This window comes from Cornus florida, unplaced genomic scaffold (assembly GCF_030987335.1).
Source record: "Cornus florida cultivar Cherokee Brave unplaced genomic scaffold, ASM3098733v1 CherokeeBrave_3.0.0_Hap2_Chr04, whole genome shotgun sequence".
NCBI classification, from domain to species: Eukaryota; Viridiplantae; Streptophyta; class Magnoliopsida; order Cornales; family Cornaceae; genus Cornus; species Cornus florida.
Window position 1 is genome coordinate 91,451,282 of NW_026775574.1, and position 18,999 is coordinate 91,470,280.

The following is an 18,999-nucleotide window of genomic DNA, read 5'->3' on the forward strand; positions in this document are numbered from 1 at the left end:
GTGACATGCTAATGCTGACTGAACCAACATCAGCCACTTCCTTCACAATGGAGTGCTTGATCCCATGCAACGTTCCTTTCCTATGCATACAAAATTTATCCGGTTTCAAAGTTTCTTCCCCTATGCACCTCTTCCAACATTCTTATTTTCGGTATCATTTTGTTTGGTGGAAGCGACGTTCCACGCGCTAGTTTCTCCAGTTTTCGAGCTCCCAGTTGTAATTTTTTCATCTGGATTTCCCAAAGCAGCTTCTTCATCAAAATGCTTGCTTTGCTCTTCTTTTTCATTGGTGACCTCACTACGATTTCGATCCCCTTCTTTATCACCCCTGAAGTAAGACAAGAAGCATAGGTTGCCAAATATTAGTCTGCTGTCAGCAATAAGGTTTTAAATTTTGATAACATAACAACCTGAAAATATGACTTGATCACCCAATAATGGAGAAGATAATAGTAGTCTTTTTTTTTTTATCTTTTTGTTCTCATGCTGAACTGAAATTTTATTGTCTACAAAGCTGGCTAATAAGCTCCAATGGGTCGTTTTCCAAAACATACATTTCTTTAGCAAGGAAACTCTGCCCAACTCTAATGACAATGTGATGGAAGATTCCTATATATGGCAAACCTCTCTGAATTTTTTCCAAATATCCGTCAACCTTCAGGCGACCAGTTTAAGAAAAAACAAGATACTTCACAAGATGATTTATGAATTTTTTTACTCTTTTTAATTCAAAAGTTTTACATTTCAAAACTTATTACAATGTTATATGACCCACATAACAAGAACATCGACTCTTCTACAGAATAAGATGGAAAGGATTTCCGAACTTGTGAGCAATATGAACTTTGTACCCGTTAGGCAAAATAAGCTAATCTGGGATTGTCAAAGTGATATCTTGTCAAGGGTATGAATGAATCGAGCCAAGTATTGGACTATTCAAGAGTGCTTGGAAATAGTGGAATGTAAATCTGATATTGCCTATAGACCAAGCTCAACCAATCAAAGCTTCGTTCAAGCATGTTTGCCCATACTCAAGTTTTTTCATGGTCTGCAAAAATCTTAAAATGGTACCACCTACAAGATGCAAGAAATCCTCTTATGTTCATAAGCCTGATCGAGAAGAGGCCAAGTCCTTGAGCATTTTCATTCAAAAGCCAACCTTGAGCTTGGCTTGTAAAGATTTTAACAAGGTCGAACAAGCTGAATAATTTGCCAGAGCTTGAGTGGCTCTCTAATACATAGTTTATTTCAAGTCCAACCTACAATCCAAGAAAAATACTCCCCCTCAAAAGAATAATAACAATAACAATAACAACAATAGTGAAGTATAAAAATTTTCTTACCCTGAATAAATAGCGAGTCCAATAGCAACAGCAGCAAAGGCTATAAAGTACATCCAAGCAACCTGGGGAGAAATTCAGCACCCTTGAGTTTAGAGTTGACTCAAATATTGAATAAAAATGCAGGTAAAGCTTTAACGTTCTTATAAACCTTCTCATGATATGCGAATCAAAATAGCCCACATATCTGAAGTCAACAACGAACAAGTTTAGCATTGTAGACCCACTGATCTGCGTGGAAAAGATAGTTATGTCAGTAGAAAAAGACAGTTACGTCAGTAGAAAAAGACCTACAGGATAACAAAGATGTTAGCATGAATTCGCAGAGAGTACATTTTTATTCTAACTAATATCCCATTGGCGAAGGTTTAAAATTGTCTGGAACCATTGGTCATTAACAAAATGGAATTAATTTATATATAACTTCAATAGCTCCCCCCACCCTCCTCTCCCACTTGTCAGTAGCTAATACGTAAATCCACCATCCAACAAGCAGGAAGTACTTAAACCACTAAAGGTCACATTTCCTAGACTGTTTACTGTGAATTTTTCATCACTCTTTTGATTCTGAAGAGTCCTATATATACTTCCTCATGTACGCATCTCCATCACGGTCTATTTAAAATTCTAAAAGATCCTTCTTGTAGGAACCAAACAAAAAGTGCAACTATGATTTCTATAATGAAAGTTTGAATCAAATTCACATTAAATTTTTGCAAAGAAGTTTCAAATGGTATAAAAACAAAAGAAACATCATATGCCTTAGTTTGGCTTAAAATCATAAATCCCTTGTGGGGCACTTCAAGGCTCCCATCAAAACAAGGCAACATAAGTAAAACACCATAAGCCTTTAAAACTTGGGTGGGAATCTCATTAGGCTTACCCCTTATGAGCCAGGACATAATCAAAGTTGCACTTTGTGCACCTCAACTCATGAGGCATGCATCTCGTGTCTAAATTTTTAACTTTTTTGGTTCTCTTTAATGATTAACCATCTCTCTATGTGATACATGACCAACCATTTCTCTTTTGTCACTTAATTTGGAACATACATCTTTATATATATACAAGCAAGTTAACTATATACCTCGGACCTCACGGGGTCTTATCAATATTTGGAGGGGACAAAGGGTGGGGGCTCGAGTTCGCGAATTCTGGATGGTGAATCCCCTCTGCATTTGGTGGTGTCTATGGAAACAACACAATAGAAGATCCTTTGTTGGGGAGGAGTTACCCATTGGGGCACTTAAGTATTCTATTATTTGTTCTTTTTTTAGTTGGGGCATGGGGAGAGATTGTTCTTCCGTTAAGGAGTTTTTGGACTTTTTGGGGTCTTTGGATCCTTAGGCTTTCTTTTTTTGCTCTTGGTTCTTGTTTAGCTCTTGGGATGCGTTCCCCTTTTGAACGCTTTCTAATACAATTTTACTTATCAAAAAAATATATACATACGAGCAAGTTATAATGTTTATATTGCTATTTCCAAAATTTCGTGATTGGATTATTATTTTTCTATTTTTATGTACAACCTTGATATATTAAATTTTACTATATACTTAGCTTAAATTTGCTAATATGCCCCAGTAAGAGAAGTTCATATATTGCTATTTATTTTGTATTTTACCTTTTTATTCTTTTATAACAATTCCACGTATACTATCCAGTATATGTCCCACCTATATGGGATATGGAAGTAGAAAATTAGAGACAAGCCTAATCTTTGTTATTATATTGCGCAAAGTGGCTGCACTGAGACTTGAACCTGTTATCACGTTAATTCCAGTTTTTACCATTGCACCAACCAATAACCCCTCAAGACATTTTACCTGAAGTGCAAAATAAACTGTAGAACTTACCTTCACACCTCAACTTCAATGGTGTAACACAATTGGCCACAAACTTTCACGTTAACCACTTGGCTCTTTATTATGGTCTTAATATATTTATAAATATTTTTATTTAGAATTCAAAGTCATACTGTCAAAGAGTTAAGGCTCAGTGTCTTAAAGATTACAAGTTTCCTAACAGAAAGAAAAACGCCTCACTCTTGTTTCTTTTTTTCCCAATTTTCTCAACGTGCAATACGAATCCATTTTTTATTTTTATTTTTTTTTTTTTGTAAACTTAAGTAGTAACCATGCCATTTTAAAGAATGTGCTCAAAAAAATTTCCATTAAAATTGCGGAAGTAGATTATGAAAATGCCATGTATTAGTCACTAAGATTATGACAATGCCATATATCGTTTACCAATTGCATCTCTTCACTAGTCTGGATTTATGTGTTGACTTTTGTGTGCATGTGTGTGAGAGAGACGGAGAGACGGAGAGAGATTAACAAGAGACTAACAGCCCCAGCTGACCAGTGGATAGATTTGAGCTCATTGCGCTTCAGTATGCTTCTACAGTCATTGTTAACGAAACAGATTGACCACAAAAAGGCATAGGAAAAAGATTCATTATCAAAAAGAGAGCATATCAAAAATATTGTTTGTTTCTCAACAACATAAAAAATAAATAAATAAATAAAGAAGATGGTACCATATCAAAAAAAATTGGGCCTGTATGGATGCCTCTTGAATTTGAATAGCCCCATTCACTTCTTGGAAGTCATTTTAATATTGAAATTTATCATCTAGAATGGAGGCATTAGAGAAGATGGTATCATATCAAAAAATTTGTTTAAAATCTTGAACTCAAGTCATTTCAAAGAAACCAAAAACTCACCACATTGAAAGAAACACAATGGAACTCTAATTTCTTTAAATGTCTCCATTCAAAATGATGCACTTCTACAATGAAAGGCTATAAAAATTGTGAATAAGGTCATTCAAGTTCAAGGAACGTCCAAGCAAGCCCTGAATATTTCCATTAAATCAATTTAAAGGCAACAGATCAACCCAAGTTGAATATAATCACAGAAGTTCAATATACTGCAAGAAATATTAGTTTGTTGTTTAGCTGTGAAATCAAGGATACATTTGGCAAGCACTGACAATGGCACCAAAAAGGCCCAACATTACCATGAGCTGTACCCTATCAGCACTTTTCACAAGAAACTCCTGCACATAACCGAGTATTAGGGTTAAGGTGCAAAAATCTAAATACACCACTGTTACCAAAAATAAAAAAGTAAATAAAGGGGAATTTAAACCTACTTCATGTGGACAACATTGGACCCATTTCTGTTTCAATAGAACTGCTATTAACTCAGTACAATTGGAACAATTTATGAGTTCGCAAAAAGAAAGGACAAAAATAGAAAAATAAAAATGAGAAATGGATATATATATATACAGCAAAAAAAGACTTTGGCTCCTTCACCCGATTATCTGGCGTCTTTTCTATTAGGCAACCGCCACTCATTTGCGGCATCATCCATCATCTTCTTCAATATGATTTTTCTTACATATTTCTAGTATCAATTAACTCTCTATAAAAGAAGTCTTCCTAGATCTTTCTAGAAACAGGTATCTCTCTCTCTCTTTGTTGTTGTCGCCTCTTTCTTTTCCTCCATTACACGACTTCTACATTACCCCACCCCGTGCACATTGCTTACACAAAATCAGTTGCATAGCTCTAATCCCTGACTTGTGCATTGACTAATTTTTTCCATATTAGCTATGATTCTTAATCTAATTTCAGTGATTGGTAGGTTGGATAAAAGCACAGTTGATTGTTCAACAACCCCATCTGTATAAATTCTCATTTCACAGGTCTGCTATAAGTGAGTGAAGAAAAGGGGCTTACATAAGTTATGTCTATGGGAGGGGTGATATGCTAAAAAGTGGGGCAGATAGAACCAGAAAAAAATTGATAACATGATGGTTGGGACTGCAAAAAAAGGCATCAGATGGCTACCAGTGAGGAAGCGAAAGGATTTCAGCCAAGATATGATCTGTATTTCCCTTTCATTTTCTATGAAAGTGAACCACCACAAGTTTTGCAAACTAATTTACTAAAATGTCCATAGTTCTAATGAGTAAGCCAGGACTTCTAACAGAAAATAAAATTCCATTCTCATAACTGAAAGAAAGAAATTTAATACACAAAACCTAGAACAAAAGATCTAGGGCGAAGTTTACGAAATTATATAAAAAATATGAATACACGAATAAACAGTAATTATAAAAATATAGGCAATTCATAAAGGAATAAGGTTTTCAAAACTTCAGATAGAAAATGCTACCAATCAGAAGCAACCAGAAGAATACCAAAATATATCGACTTTCCTAGCATTCGAAATTAATTCTATCAATCGGTATTTCATTTGCTTGCTGGACGGGTTTTTTATTAAGCACGCATGAATTATAAGTGGATAACATGATACAGCTGCACAAACATCTTTTATTAAAGCTAAGAAAAAAGATCACTCAGTGGGAGAAAGAGATGACAAAAGAGAAGGAAGCAAAAATGAAATAATCAAGAGAAACGATCACAGCAAGAAAAAAATAGAGAGAAAAGGAAAGGAAAAGGAAAATAGTCCCGAAAAGCAAGCAACAGGAACATTTACTAAAAAAGAGAGAGTAACAGAAGCTTTTTGAGGCCATTTTAAGGGGTTTGTAACTTCAAATCAACCATATATTATACAAGGAGGGAAGAAAAAAAAATTACAACGGTTGATGACGATAAACATAGTTCTCTATCTAGTCTTTAACCTGCTAGCATGTTGTGTAAGAGGGACCAGCACTGAGTAACCGAAATAAAAATAAAGTAAAAATATTATAATAATCATAGGAAGCTGTCCACTGATATGTATATGAGAAAAACTATTAGACCTTAACCCTAGTCTCTGATTATAGTTGCACAAGGTCCGTGATCTAGACCTAGAGCGGGGTGCATAGGTCTTAACACTTAGTAAAATAAAACACTGCCAATTTGTGAATTATGAGCACATCTTAAGCAAATAAGTCCTGCCCTCATTCGTATCCTGAACAGGGGCAGGGGGGAGTCCTTTACACAGAAGGAAGAATGAGAGTAACCACTGCAACCACAGGCTGAAGCAATATCAATCAATTACATTGTTAATTATGCAAGTGATAAGAATAAATGAGTGAAATAAACCAATCACACTCAGAACACCAGATTTTACGTAGAAAACCCAAACAGGAAAAACCACGGGACCCAGCCAGGCAGATAAAACATCCACTATGTAGAAAAGATATTATAAACTAAGTAACCAGACTCTAAGACCAAGAATCCCTTAGTCCCTCCCAACTCAAACTTATGCAAGACCAATCCCAGATCCTTCAGCTGCTGATCTGTTGACAGACTTTGCCTATCACAAACTCTGCTTCTCCATGAATTATCTATCTCCTTGCTAGTATCGTCCAACTATGTGTGTAGGCTTTTTTGTTTAAATCCTTTGAGAGAAGCAACTTAATCTTCAATAACTCAGTGATCCACTCACCATGCTAGATGTATGATGATGGATGCAAAGACACAAAAGCCTGGTAATCAAAAGATTACTAAAGAGCACAAGCAATATGGATGAAAAACTTTGATGCAAAAGTGTGCCATAGAACTTGTGCTAGCTATATTCTCCACTTTTTAAAAACAATGCGTGACTTTTTATAGAGAATAAGGTCAAAGAAAATAGGGTTTTAGATTGGTTGAATTTGAAAAGGAAACTCAGAATTTGAACTGCTCGATCAATCGAGTCAATTATCAATTGATCGACAAAAGGCCAGTATCCTTCGATGGATCCCTCGATCAATCAGTCTCCTATCCTAATTAGTTTTGGATTCTGATTTTATTCTATTTTTCAAAAACACTTTCAATGTATATTGAATAAGTTGCCCTTGGATTAGGAAACACAACTTCACTTAACTAATTAGACACTTTAAAATAAACAAATGGCAGAATCTTGATCACAAATGTGCCATCCTAACTCCTATATCCTAATAGCATAAACAGCAAATATACCTTTCCTACATAAATTAACCCAAGAAATGTCTTCAAACTAGATATGCATGCATACTAATGATGAATGATGATATAAAATTACCTCACTGACATTACTGACAGCATAAGCGTAGACCCAGCAATCACAAGCAAATCACCTTTAAAAGGATTGCTCCCACCTAAAGCCAAAATAATATTATGTAACATCAGGGAAAATTATTTTAGTACGTAGATACACAAACAATGATATCTTTTGGAATCAAAAGTTCTACTGCAAGCTACATATCAAATTGAATAAAACATTACTTTTTCCAACATTATATCGAATAATTGTCTCAGACCTACATCCTAGTTATACAGATGTGAAGATGAGCAACTCAAAAAAATTAGAGTGCAAGATTTGTGTGCCTGCTGTGCTATATTCATGTACAAATGTGGCCAATTAGTGCTCTATTCAAGTCAGAATCTGGCCTATTAGGACTCTTCACTCTTGTGACTTATTTGACACTCAATTTTTCTCCACCTCCGGCAATACGGACTACAATCTGTCGTGGGAGAATCTAGAAGGGGTTACTTAACATGCATAGCTTGTGTTAAGAGTCTACTAAAAGATAAATTTCTACTCCATCACTGAAACTTTAACAAAAGAATATATAATAAGAGTAGGATTCGAGTGACGATGAAGTTTAAAGTCAAGACTTTGCCTGCTTTGATACCAAGTTGAAGTTGAATCTTGTGTTTGTAGAAATAGAGAGGAAGAGGAAGAAAAGAGAGAAGAGAATTATGTGAAGGATGAGAGTGAATTAGAGTTTTCCCAGACCTCTCACCTATTTATATAGTGGGAAGATAAAAAATATAATAGTACCCTTAATGAATAAAAGAAATAACAAACAAATATTAAAAGAATAACAAGCATCAATGGGGAAAACAAAGATATCAAACGACCAGTAAAAAGAGATGAACTTGAATAAAAAAATTCACATAATTATGCGAACAATAAGTCAATAGCCATATGAATCCTATAATATCAATCTGTTTAAGTACAGAAACTAGCACATAGTGTTCACGACATTATCTGTATATGAATCTTACCAATGATACAACCAGACAAACATATCAAGTAAACCACACAAAATATAACTAATTTTAGGGTCATTGGAATCAGATACGCTATAATTTTGAAGTCCAGGAACTACATGAACAGATAATGGAAGTTTCTTGACCATCCAAAAAGAAAAAAGTATATTACAAGTAAATCATCTACCTTGAGCAGATAAGGAGCAGGATAAAGTTAGAATCAACCAGGTAAAAGAGCATTTTCTTACTTGATCGGTCTTTTGCATGGACATCTGAAAAAACCACCACAACAAGACCAGCTACACAGAGTGCTACGCCTGTAAATTTTCTGTATCTGTATTTTGTCTTCAAGAAAAGCCAGGTAAGAATTATGACAGATGGGATTGACCAGCAATCCAGTAGCATGACACTTGTTAGGGATGTCACATGTGTACTGATATGCCATCACCACTGCACATCAAACAAGGATAAGATCAATTTCTAGAATACTTAACCTTCTCAAATAGAAAAAGAATTGTTTCTTGACTGCAACCTCAAAAATTTCAAATGGTGCTTCTTGGAACAAAAATAAATCGGAATGATAGGGGAGTAAACTTTGGTTTTCCTAAGGGAAATGGAAAATTTTCTGTATACATATTCATCATTTGTTCATAGTTGATTCAGTGAATAAATTTTTCAAATTGATAATCCTCAATGAATTATTACTTTTTGGTCTAAGAGTGTTACTCATTACCCATTTTTAAGTTATAAGTAGCGTCTCTTTTTGTAAGTAAATAACATCAGTTTGAACCAACATTGTAATAATTGAGTTCATCCAACAATAATATATTCATTGAATCATCAAAAATGGTGTTCAAATTGATAACTTCCCCATGGGCATTGGATCACATAACCTGTGTGCTTTCCATAGGGATCAAAGAAAAGCCCGTGGCCCGATAGCCCAACCAAGCTGGCCCAAGTTCGCCAGGCTCTGTCCCAGCCAGAAAATGCCGCACGCAATTTCAGTCCAATAATGACCTGATTATAGGGCCTGAGAACAATTGCACTATTTGAACCTAAAGAGGGTTTAACTTGGGACAAGCTTTTTTTTTTTTTTTTTTGAAAGGCAACTTGGGACAAGCTTGTTTTACAATTAAATGATTTACCACTGAACCACAAACAAATTTTGTTTCATATTCTTCTGTCGATATATACTTCTATTTATATATATATATATATATATATATATATATATATATATATATATATATATATAAGTGAAAAAGTCATGTTTACTTATTAAAAAACTGCATCACCATGTAGGTCCCTCTTCTAAAGGGGAAGATTAAAGATGGACATAACATTTGTCAATAAACTGATACTCAAATCCGAATCCTTACGTTGTTAAGTTTTGAGATTTTACGCTTGCACCAAGCAATGAACCCTGTAAAATTGCATCTATTTATATACATGCATTATGTACATACATAGACATATATGCATATTTATCTACATGCATAGAGATATATACATACATATATATACATATATCTACAATATAAATGCAATTATGCACAAATAAATGTATACGTACATATACACAAAAATATTACATATCCCATACATATAACAAATAACATATATACACATATATACATATATGTATAGTGTGCGTCAAACTTTTTGTTAAGTCAAGGATAAGTTCATTTTTTTTTTTTTTTTTAAAGTTGTCTTACAAATGAATCTTTAAATTTTTTTTTTTCCATGGTAATTTAAAATTTTAAACTTTCTACAATAACGCGAATGCATTAATAATCTTTCCCTAAAAGGTTATACATTTCACAAATGGAGAAAAGCCACTGGTACTCAATGCCGGGCAATGCTGACATGGACTGTGTTACGTGAACTCTTTAATGTTACATAAGGTACCCATGTCAACAGAAACTTACACAGATATAGGCATGGGATTTATGTTCAATGCACAAACTAAAATCAGACATATCAAACTTCTATATGTGATAGTAGAAGAAGAAACAAACTCAAATTTGATAAAAAGGAAGATTTTCCTACTTCTCACACATACACACGCATATACATAGAGAAAGAGAGAGAGAGAGAGATGGAAAACCTTCTTCACCCCTTCCATTAATTAATTGGAATTAATTATACGTTAAATAATAGTATATATATATATATATATATAACAGATTTGTATTTAAATGTGCAAGATATGCCTAGGTACCCATGCCCAACTTTTTGGGTAGTGCTGCATACTCCCACCCTTACAAGCCAATGACCTAAAATTTAGACACAATTCAAAACAAGTCCCAATATCATAAGACAAGTAGACAACCGTGAGATTTGGGGTTTAAAGAAATCCAAAACCTATACACACACCTGCACCAAGTAAACTTTTTTTTTTTTTTTATTTTATCGATAAGTAAAATTAATTGTATAAAAAAGCACTCAAAAGGGGAGTGAATCCCAATTGAAATACACAAGGCCAAAAAGAGTCTCTAAGCCTTCAAAGAAGCCAAAAAATCAACAGTCTCCTCTAAAGATCTATAATTTCTCCCCGAATCCCAACAAAAAAGAGAGGAAAGAATAGCGAATTTAAACATAGAAATAGGCATCTCCTTTCCTTCGAAATATCTCCTATTCCTCTCAACCCAAATACACCACCACACACATAGAGGCATAGCCCTCCAAGCATACTGAATAAGAGCCCCCATTGTACAACCTCTCCAAGCCTCAATCAACCCTCTAGAGGATCTAGGCATAACCCAGTGAATCCCAAACAAACTAAGCATCAAATCCCAACATTCCCTGGCCATGGTGCAATGTAAAAGAAGGTGATCCACTGTCTCCTCATCACAAAGGCACATGTAACAACGATTGACCACCACCTGATTTCTCCTCCTCAAATTATCTTGGGTTAAAATCTTTCCCAAGTAAACATGACATGCCCAAGTCCATATAAATAGAACAAGGAGCACTCTTTGGCCTTAATATAGATATAGAGAAGTATATATATCATTATAAGATGTTACCATCTTGTTTGAAAAATATAAACATAATTGGATATGCAAGCAACTCCAAGAAAGTTTACTTTTTTCCATTGAACTTATATATAAACTTTCTAGTTCTAGATTGCAGTCAAGCTAGTAATTTATAAAGTTTTAAGGTTTGAATATCCTCAAAAGAGGGATAGAATAAAAAATTGCAAGTTGAACAGGAAAACTACACAGTGCTTACTTGCAATCAGGGCCTTTTCTGAAGTTGCACTCTTGCACTTTATTCCCACCATATTTATTTAGTTCAGAGAAACTTGTAGGGGAACCAGCAGAAATTTGTTTCCAAAGGTACACTTAACAGCATTAGGTGGCACATATGATGTGGCATCCGGAGGTTACAATAACTTTTACATGTAAGAAACTTAAAGAAAAGGTTCACAGCGTTCTTTCAGAAGGGGAATGATCCAGTGAGAATAATAGCCTTCTCAATGATGAAAGAATTGTACAGAGCAGAAAGCGCAGGGATTACAATGTCATGCTGGAATTTAAGAAGTTACAGTAAACCAAAAATCACAATAGAAAACAGCATGTAAGAATCTAAGGTAATTGAAAATAACCAGATATGGACTCAAAGGTAGTCGAAGATCTATCATCTATAGGACTGGAAGTATACCAAATTGGTTATTTAGACTAATAAATTTGAATTCTCATTGCATTACATAAATGACAACTCTGAGATAATCTAAGACTGTGATGCAGGACAAGGGAGAAGCCTTAAATAGTTAAGAACTAAAGAGTTCAGAGGCTGAAAGTCCAAAGAACTAGGGCTGAAATTTGGAGGTTCGATAGTAGAAATGTAGAAAAACAAAGGAGAAGTGGCTGGAAATTCAAATAAACAGATTGGTAGAGAAAAAGAATTGAAAACAAGAAAAAAACCTATTGGAATCACTCCAACAGGGCCTAGGTATACCAACGGGCCAGTGGCCTAGCGGTATCAGACTCTTACTTCCCAAATGGAGGTCAGAGGTTCAAGTCTCATAACAGACGTGTATCACACCTAGAGAAGGCCTCACACCCTCAGAATTTGTGAATCACTCACAAAGAAACCTCAAGGATATTTTTATTCATTCATTGACTTAGTAATCAAAATTACGGTGTAGAATGCTATGTAATTCTCTCAATCCAGTGTAGCACTTAAAAGCTCTTGGGATAGTGTGAATCTGTGATGCTTGAGGGAATCCTGCTAAAATAAGTAGTAGTTAAAGCCTATAGACTGCTATGTAAGTCTTTCAATCCAATGTAGCACTTAAAAGCTCTTAGGATAGTGTAAAATCTGTGATGCTTGAGGAAGTCAAGATGGGACACATAGCTTCTTCTACCTCTCGGTTTTAACTTTTCTGCACTTTTTAAGACGTCAAAAAAGGCAGACAATATCTTAATTTCTATTCAACCCTTGAAAATCTCACTAACAAGCCCAACTCCTTCCCCGTTTTGCTCCTTCAACCCAAGCACCTTAGAACTCCAACCAAGCCCCTATTTATGGTTCACAGATACAGTTCACAATTCTATAACATCCCCAAAAATTTTGTCTTTCTTCAATTTATGGTAAACGCAAAAGATGCAACTCTCCTTAAACCATTATGAAACCCTCAAACTCCATAATTTGATCAACGTTTATGGTTATACCTACATATAAATTGATTAATTTGACCATACACTTCCTATTTAAAGCAGTCTCAGTCCCGGATTAATTTTTGCGTCAGAGCTCATGGTGAAGTGTTTTAACACACTTGCCCCGCATCAAAGTTTCACATATGGATGATTCATTGTCAAATGGAGATGAGACAATATGAGTGGAATCTGGTTATCCGAGACCACATTGGAGCTTCCATAGCAGCAATCAAGAGAGTGTTCAACAATTAGTAGACAATGGGGAAGCTTATAAAGTAGGGACAAGTATAAAATCAGACATACGGTTGGTAGTTGAAATATATGTCAAGAAGATTCTTGAAAAGGCTTCAAACTCCCAGACTCCAGATATTCCTTTGATATGTCATCTCACTAGACACATCCATAATTTTAATTTTGTTTTAATATATAGTGGGAAGCATTTTCCTCTAAGAGTTAAAGGTAGCCCATTCCATCTAGCGCATGCTCATGCTAATGCTAGGAAAGATGTAAAAAGGTTGGATGGAAGAGATACCTCTCTCTCTCTCTCTCTCTCTCTCTCTCTCATAAACACAAGCACACAACACTCGGATTGGACCAAAATAGAAAATTTTTACCAATGATGTTTCCATATTTGTTGGACTCAGAGGCTTGTAATGCTCTCATGAATCCCAACATGAGTATAAAGCATCAGCCCACTTTCACACACTGCCATGTTGGAGCTGCTTTGTTACTCTATCTAGTGTCTCTAATTCTCTTATATGTTTATCAATTAATCAACCTCAAAAACTATCCTTGCCTACAGTCATCATGAGAGTATATGACTTGGTTCTTTTGTTCCATGAAACTTCAAGTACCACAACTCGGCAACTAGAATGACAGCATTGCTTAATGGGCCAGCAATAACATCAATTTAATCACAAAAAGGCTACACATGAGAGTACAGAGAACTAACCTTCAGAGCTTTCCTTCGGTATATCATGATGCCTCCATATACTAACGCCAATTGCACATAATTTAGAAAAGACTGTGAAGTTGGTGCATTAATTCCTACACCACACAAAAATATATATAGGATCAAATTAAAATAGACTGCCAAACACCCAAATGGCAGAAAAATTAAGGAAATTTGGATTGAGAGTTTTAGATATTAGAAACATATGTTAATAATTTACCATACTCCGTCATAATAAAAGCAACCCAAAAATGAAAAGCCAATAATTGAATGTCATTGCAAGATGGGGGGAAAATTGATTTTTTTTTTTTTTTTTTTGTATAATGAGAATTTTCAGTTCATTCTCAATAATAATTACCAAGTTAAAAATAAAAATAAAAATAATAATAATAATAGAAGAATTCCAAAAAAGAAAAACCAACAATTGAATGTCATTAAAATATGGGGGAAAAGGGGGAGCTTTTAAATTTAATAGTATGATGAGAATAACCAGTTCATTCTCAATAAAAATTAATGCATGACTAGGTTAAAATGTTAATGCATTGTTTGTTTGTTGTCGTGTTTTATATATATATATATAAGCAAGCTGAATTTAAAAATAAACAAACCCAATTTCTAATGCAGTTGTTCTCAATTGCAGATTAAATAAGTCACATAATAACAAAAAGAAACACATGATTAAAGAGAAAGACCTTTTCTGGCGAGTTCAGAAGATGAAAAGCCTGTTGAAGTGATTAGAAGAGAAAGAAACTGCCCCAAATCAAGACTGACAAACGTCTTCTTGGTCCACAATTCCTTAAAATTCTTCATAATTTCAGTCTCTCTCTAAAATTTGAACAAAACTAATTAATACCCAAATTAAAGAATAACACCAAACAATAAGAAACCCAATCACAGAACACCCATTATTGTCCAAGTCCTCAATCTTCCACAAATCGTATCAGAGTCATAAAAACTGAAGACCCACTAAAGATTTATGGAAAAGGGTATACTCAAACAAAAATGATGATTATACTTTGAATGAAAGTGGCAACGAAAAGGAGAGGAGAGTTTAATCTGACACCCACCAGTGAAAATCAATGGCTATGAGGAGTTCCCAGATTCTCTAGGGTTGTTGTGTGTGCATTCTCAATCAGTTGAAATTGGAGAGTGAATGACATAAACTATATTATTTGTAGCTTTTGTTTCAGCTGTTGGGTAGTCAGAGACAGCAACAATTAAAAGCGTACAAATATTTTCTGGGTACATTGTATGTGTGTGTGTGTGTTTAAAAATTATAACATAAAAGAAATACTTGCTAAAAAAGGAAATAATAAATACAGTAAAAATAGAAAATGAATACATAATAACTCATTTGCTTCTCTTTCTTTTCTTTTGTTTTCTTTTTTTTTTTTCAATTCCCAAATTCAAATGTGGTGTGATTATTTTACTGACTTAGCAGATATTGGCAATTTGACACTGATAAAGTTTTAGACATACTTTTTAGTGAGAAAAATAGAGAAACAAAAGAATTAAAGATAGCCTCTCTAAGGACCATTTTTATGGACCATCGTTAAAGTGGCTTGATTATTGGGTTTGGAAAAGTTGGAATTTATGTGGGTAAGGTTTTGGTAAAAAAAATTAAAAAACTAAAAACTTGAAAATTGTATTTAGTTCAATTTTTTCAAATTTGTTTTATGAAAACACAAATAAAAATGTCTATAATTTCTAAAGAACTGTTTTTTTGTAATTCTAAAAAAATATTCTTTTATTTTTTAAATCTTTGAGAATTGTTTTTAAAATTACAATTCAAAGAGGCCATTTATTTTTATTTAGTAAACTCGCAAACCACAAATATCTAGGAATTTTTTTTTTTTTTAACAGGAAAAACTTCAAGATGGCAAAATTTTCTAATCTCTTTAGAAAAAAAATGAAAAAAATAAAATGAAAAATTCATGTAGTCAACTCATGCACCAATGCTGCATCCAAATTTATCACTAACAAATAACAGTTGGTCCCACTTCAGAGAAAAATTTCAACATTCCCATCAAATAATTAGTGAGATTTAGAATTTTCAACATCCCCATAAAATAATGAGTGACATTTAGTAATTAGAGCATACCACAATCCAGTGTGGATGGCACTACAGATTCAGCTAAATACACCAAATGATATTATGTTAACCCTCGAGCAAATCCCTCCTCCTAGATGAGATGGTGTGATGCCATTGGTCCAGCCTACATCAGCAGGTGGTGCCTTTCACACAGTACAACCACTCACTTATTTTGTTTAGTATATATTCGGACTTGTGTACGGTTTCTGTCAGCAGCATAATGTTGCTTAACCCTTTTTACCCTTTGACCTTTTGATTTATTGCGTTTTGCCCCTTTTATCTTTAACAAAAGCATTGGTTTTGGCCTTAATTGATTAATTAATACAAAAAAACAAAGATTCAATGGATAAAATTCGAATTATACATCTAAATGCGTGATTTTTGAGAAATTATTTATACCCAAGAGGAATTCAAACTAAAACTTAATGCTAGGTGATACACTCGGGTTCAATTTTTTTTCAACTAAGTCAATCCCTTTGGTTTGGGCTTTCAGGCTTGCCCTTGGTTTCATTCATAAAAAAAAACAAAAAACAAAAATATATATATAGTTTTGTTAAAACAAAATTTAAATCAAAAGGTAATGCATCCCAATTTTTGGTAAGAATAATGAGAGGTATTTGAAATTATCTCAACCATAAGAAGTGAAGCAAGTAAGGTTATATGAAAGGAAGAACTAGATTTTATATATATTTTTTTTATTATTTTTAACTTTTTTTGTTTCTCAAAATAAAGTTAAAATTGAGAATTTTTATGTTTTTTCAAATCAAATGAGTTGGATACATTCATATTTCATACTGAACAACAAAATTTGTGCAAGAAATAAAAATCATCTCTTTATATTGTTGAAATTCTATCATAGATATAGTTCAATGTATTCTTACATTGTATATGTTTTAAGTGGTCCACATAAAAATTTAAAAGAATATGCGTCAACTTAAAATACTTGCAATGAGACACGCATTAGTAACTTAAAACATTCCATAATTAGTGAAGTAGTGAGTTTTTTATTTATATATTTTTAAAAAAATGGTAGTGTCGAACCTCTTAAAACATTCTATAATTTACTATCGCGAATATGCAATCCTCCCATTCCACATGCATTGGACATTTAAGAAAAAAATTCTAAAAATGACCTATTGGAACTCTCGACCAAGTGACATGCGTTTTGAACAACTCTAATATGTAGCCTATATAAAAGTATATAAAAGTTTAGGGTACATGGTCTTCTTGTGGACTTTAATCCATGGGATCGAAGCATATTATTATATATATCAAACTATTCTGACATGGAACTAGTGCTTGGTTTGGTTCAAGCACCACAACCAGTGCTAGGAATGCAGCACCATTTAGTCCACGAAGCCTATTACATGTTAGCTTTTTAATCAGGGCAAAAACATTGCCAAAGTGAAAACTTAGGGCATGTTTGGTAAGAGTTTTGTTTTTTTAATTTTATTTTAATTTAAAGTAAAATAAATATTTTATTATAAAATATTTTAATTAGTAATTAAAAGCATGTTTCGTAATTAAAAATTTTGAAAGCAAAAACATATTCGGTAAACAAAGGGTTGTAAGTTTTAAAAATATAATAACTACTTTTAAAAGGTGTGACAAGAGTTTTTCAAAAAAATATACTGTTCATTGTTATGAGTTACTACACTAAGGAAACATGTAAAAACGTTAAATTGGTGTTTTGACTTTTGGTCGTAGTCTACAAAATAAAACATTTTTTTACCGAACACAATTTTTGCACTGTTCATTGTTATAATACCCGACAAAAACAAAAACATAAAAAATAAAACACATACCAATGGCAAAAGGGTTGAGAAGGGGTGAAAGAGGTTTTTTTTTTTTTTTTTTCGAATCGCAAAGTTAGGGGTGGCAATTTGTGTTTGTGGGTCATGTCGATGTAAAGATATTATACTAAATAGGTTAACTCAAACCCAACCCATTTAATAATCGTTCATGAATCCTAAACACTAACCTAACCCATTTATTAAACAGATAATACATGTTAATATGTTTAATGACCTGTTTATTAAAACGAGACATATAATATTTAATCAAATACTAAATAATTAAAAAATTGTCATAATTAACCCAAATATTCAAAATAAAAAGAAAAATCATAAGGCATAAACAAGATTTATGTTGAAATAACTTAGCTATCTATAGTAATTGAGTTTAAACATGTAACATATTATATATGTCATATTCACGATTATAACATGTTAAGTTAAATGGGTCATAAACGGGTTGCACGGATTTAATTCTTTAACCATAACTCGACACAATTAAGTAATCGGGTTAATTGTGTCGACCCTTTTATGACCCAAACCCATTTATGCCAAACCCAAATCTTTTTTAATTTGTGTCGTATTGTCGTATCATGTCGTAATTTGCTAGCCCTAGGTAAAGCAAAAACACCCAAGAACCCGAATTCCTTCTCTGCTTTTTTCAAGATGGAAAGGTTATACCACTAGGTGAATTGTTTGTTTTGGCGGATTCAGGAATGGTCAACGGGGTGAGTTAATACTAGTAATGAATTTTTTTTTTTTTTTTTTACTGGACTAATATTGGTTATAGTAATAGAAATATATATATTTTTTGGTAAATTGCATTGACACCCCTTGATGTTTGGGTCAATGCCACTCAGTGGACAGTTAATGCATTAGTTTACATTGACACCTTTCAAGGTTTCAAATGTCTTAATTGCCCAACACACACACACGCACACGCACACGCACTCATATTATTCACTTCACTCCTCTCATCATCTCTTGCCGATTTGCATCTCCAATTTTTAACCCTAAACCCATCTGCAACCCACCCCCACCCACCCACACACACACACACACACACTCATATTATTCACTTCACTCCTCTCATCATCTCTTGCCGATTTGCATCTCCAATTTTTAACCCTAAACCCATCTGCAACAATAACATACTCGGTGTAGGTTTTCAAAACAACCCCT

The 18,999-nt window shown here is 33.7% G+C and overlaps 2 pseudogenes; one reads left to right on the forward strand and one right to left on the reverse strand.

Annotated features, from left to right (window-relative positions):
• Positions 1-18,999, forward strand: part of LOC132302323 (uncharacterized) — a 99,941-nt pseudogene that overhangs the window by 42,995 nt on the left and 37,947 nt on the right.
• On the reverse strand, positions 1,340-14,742 carry LOC132302322 (uncharacterized; annotated as a pseudogene).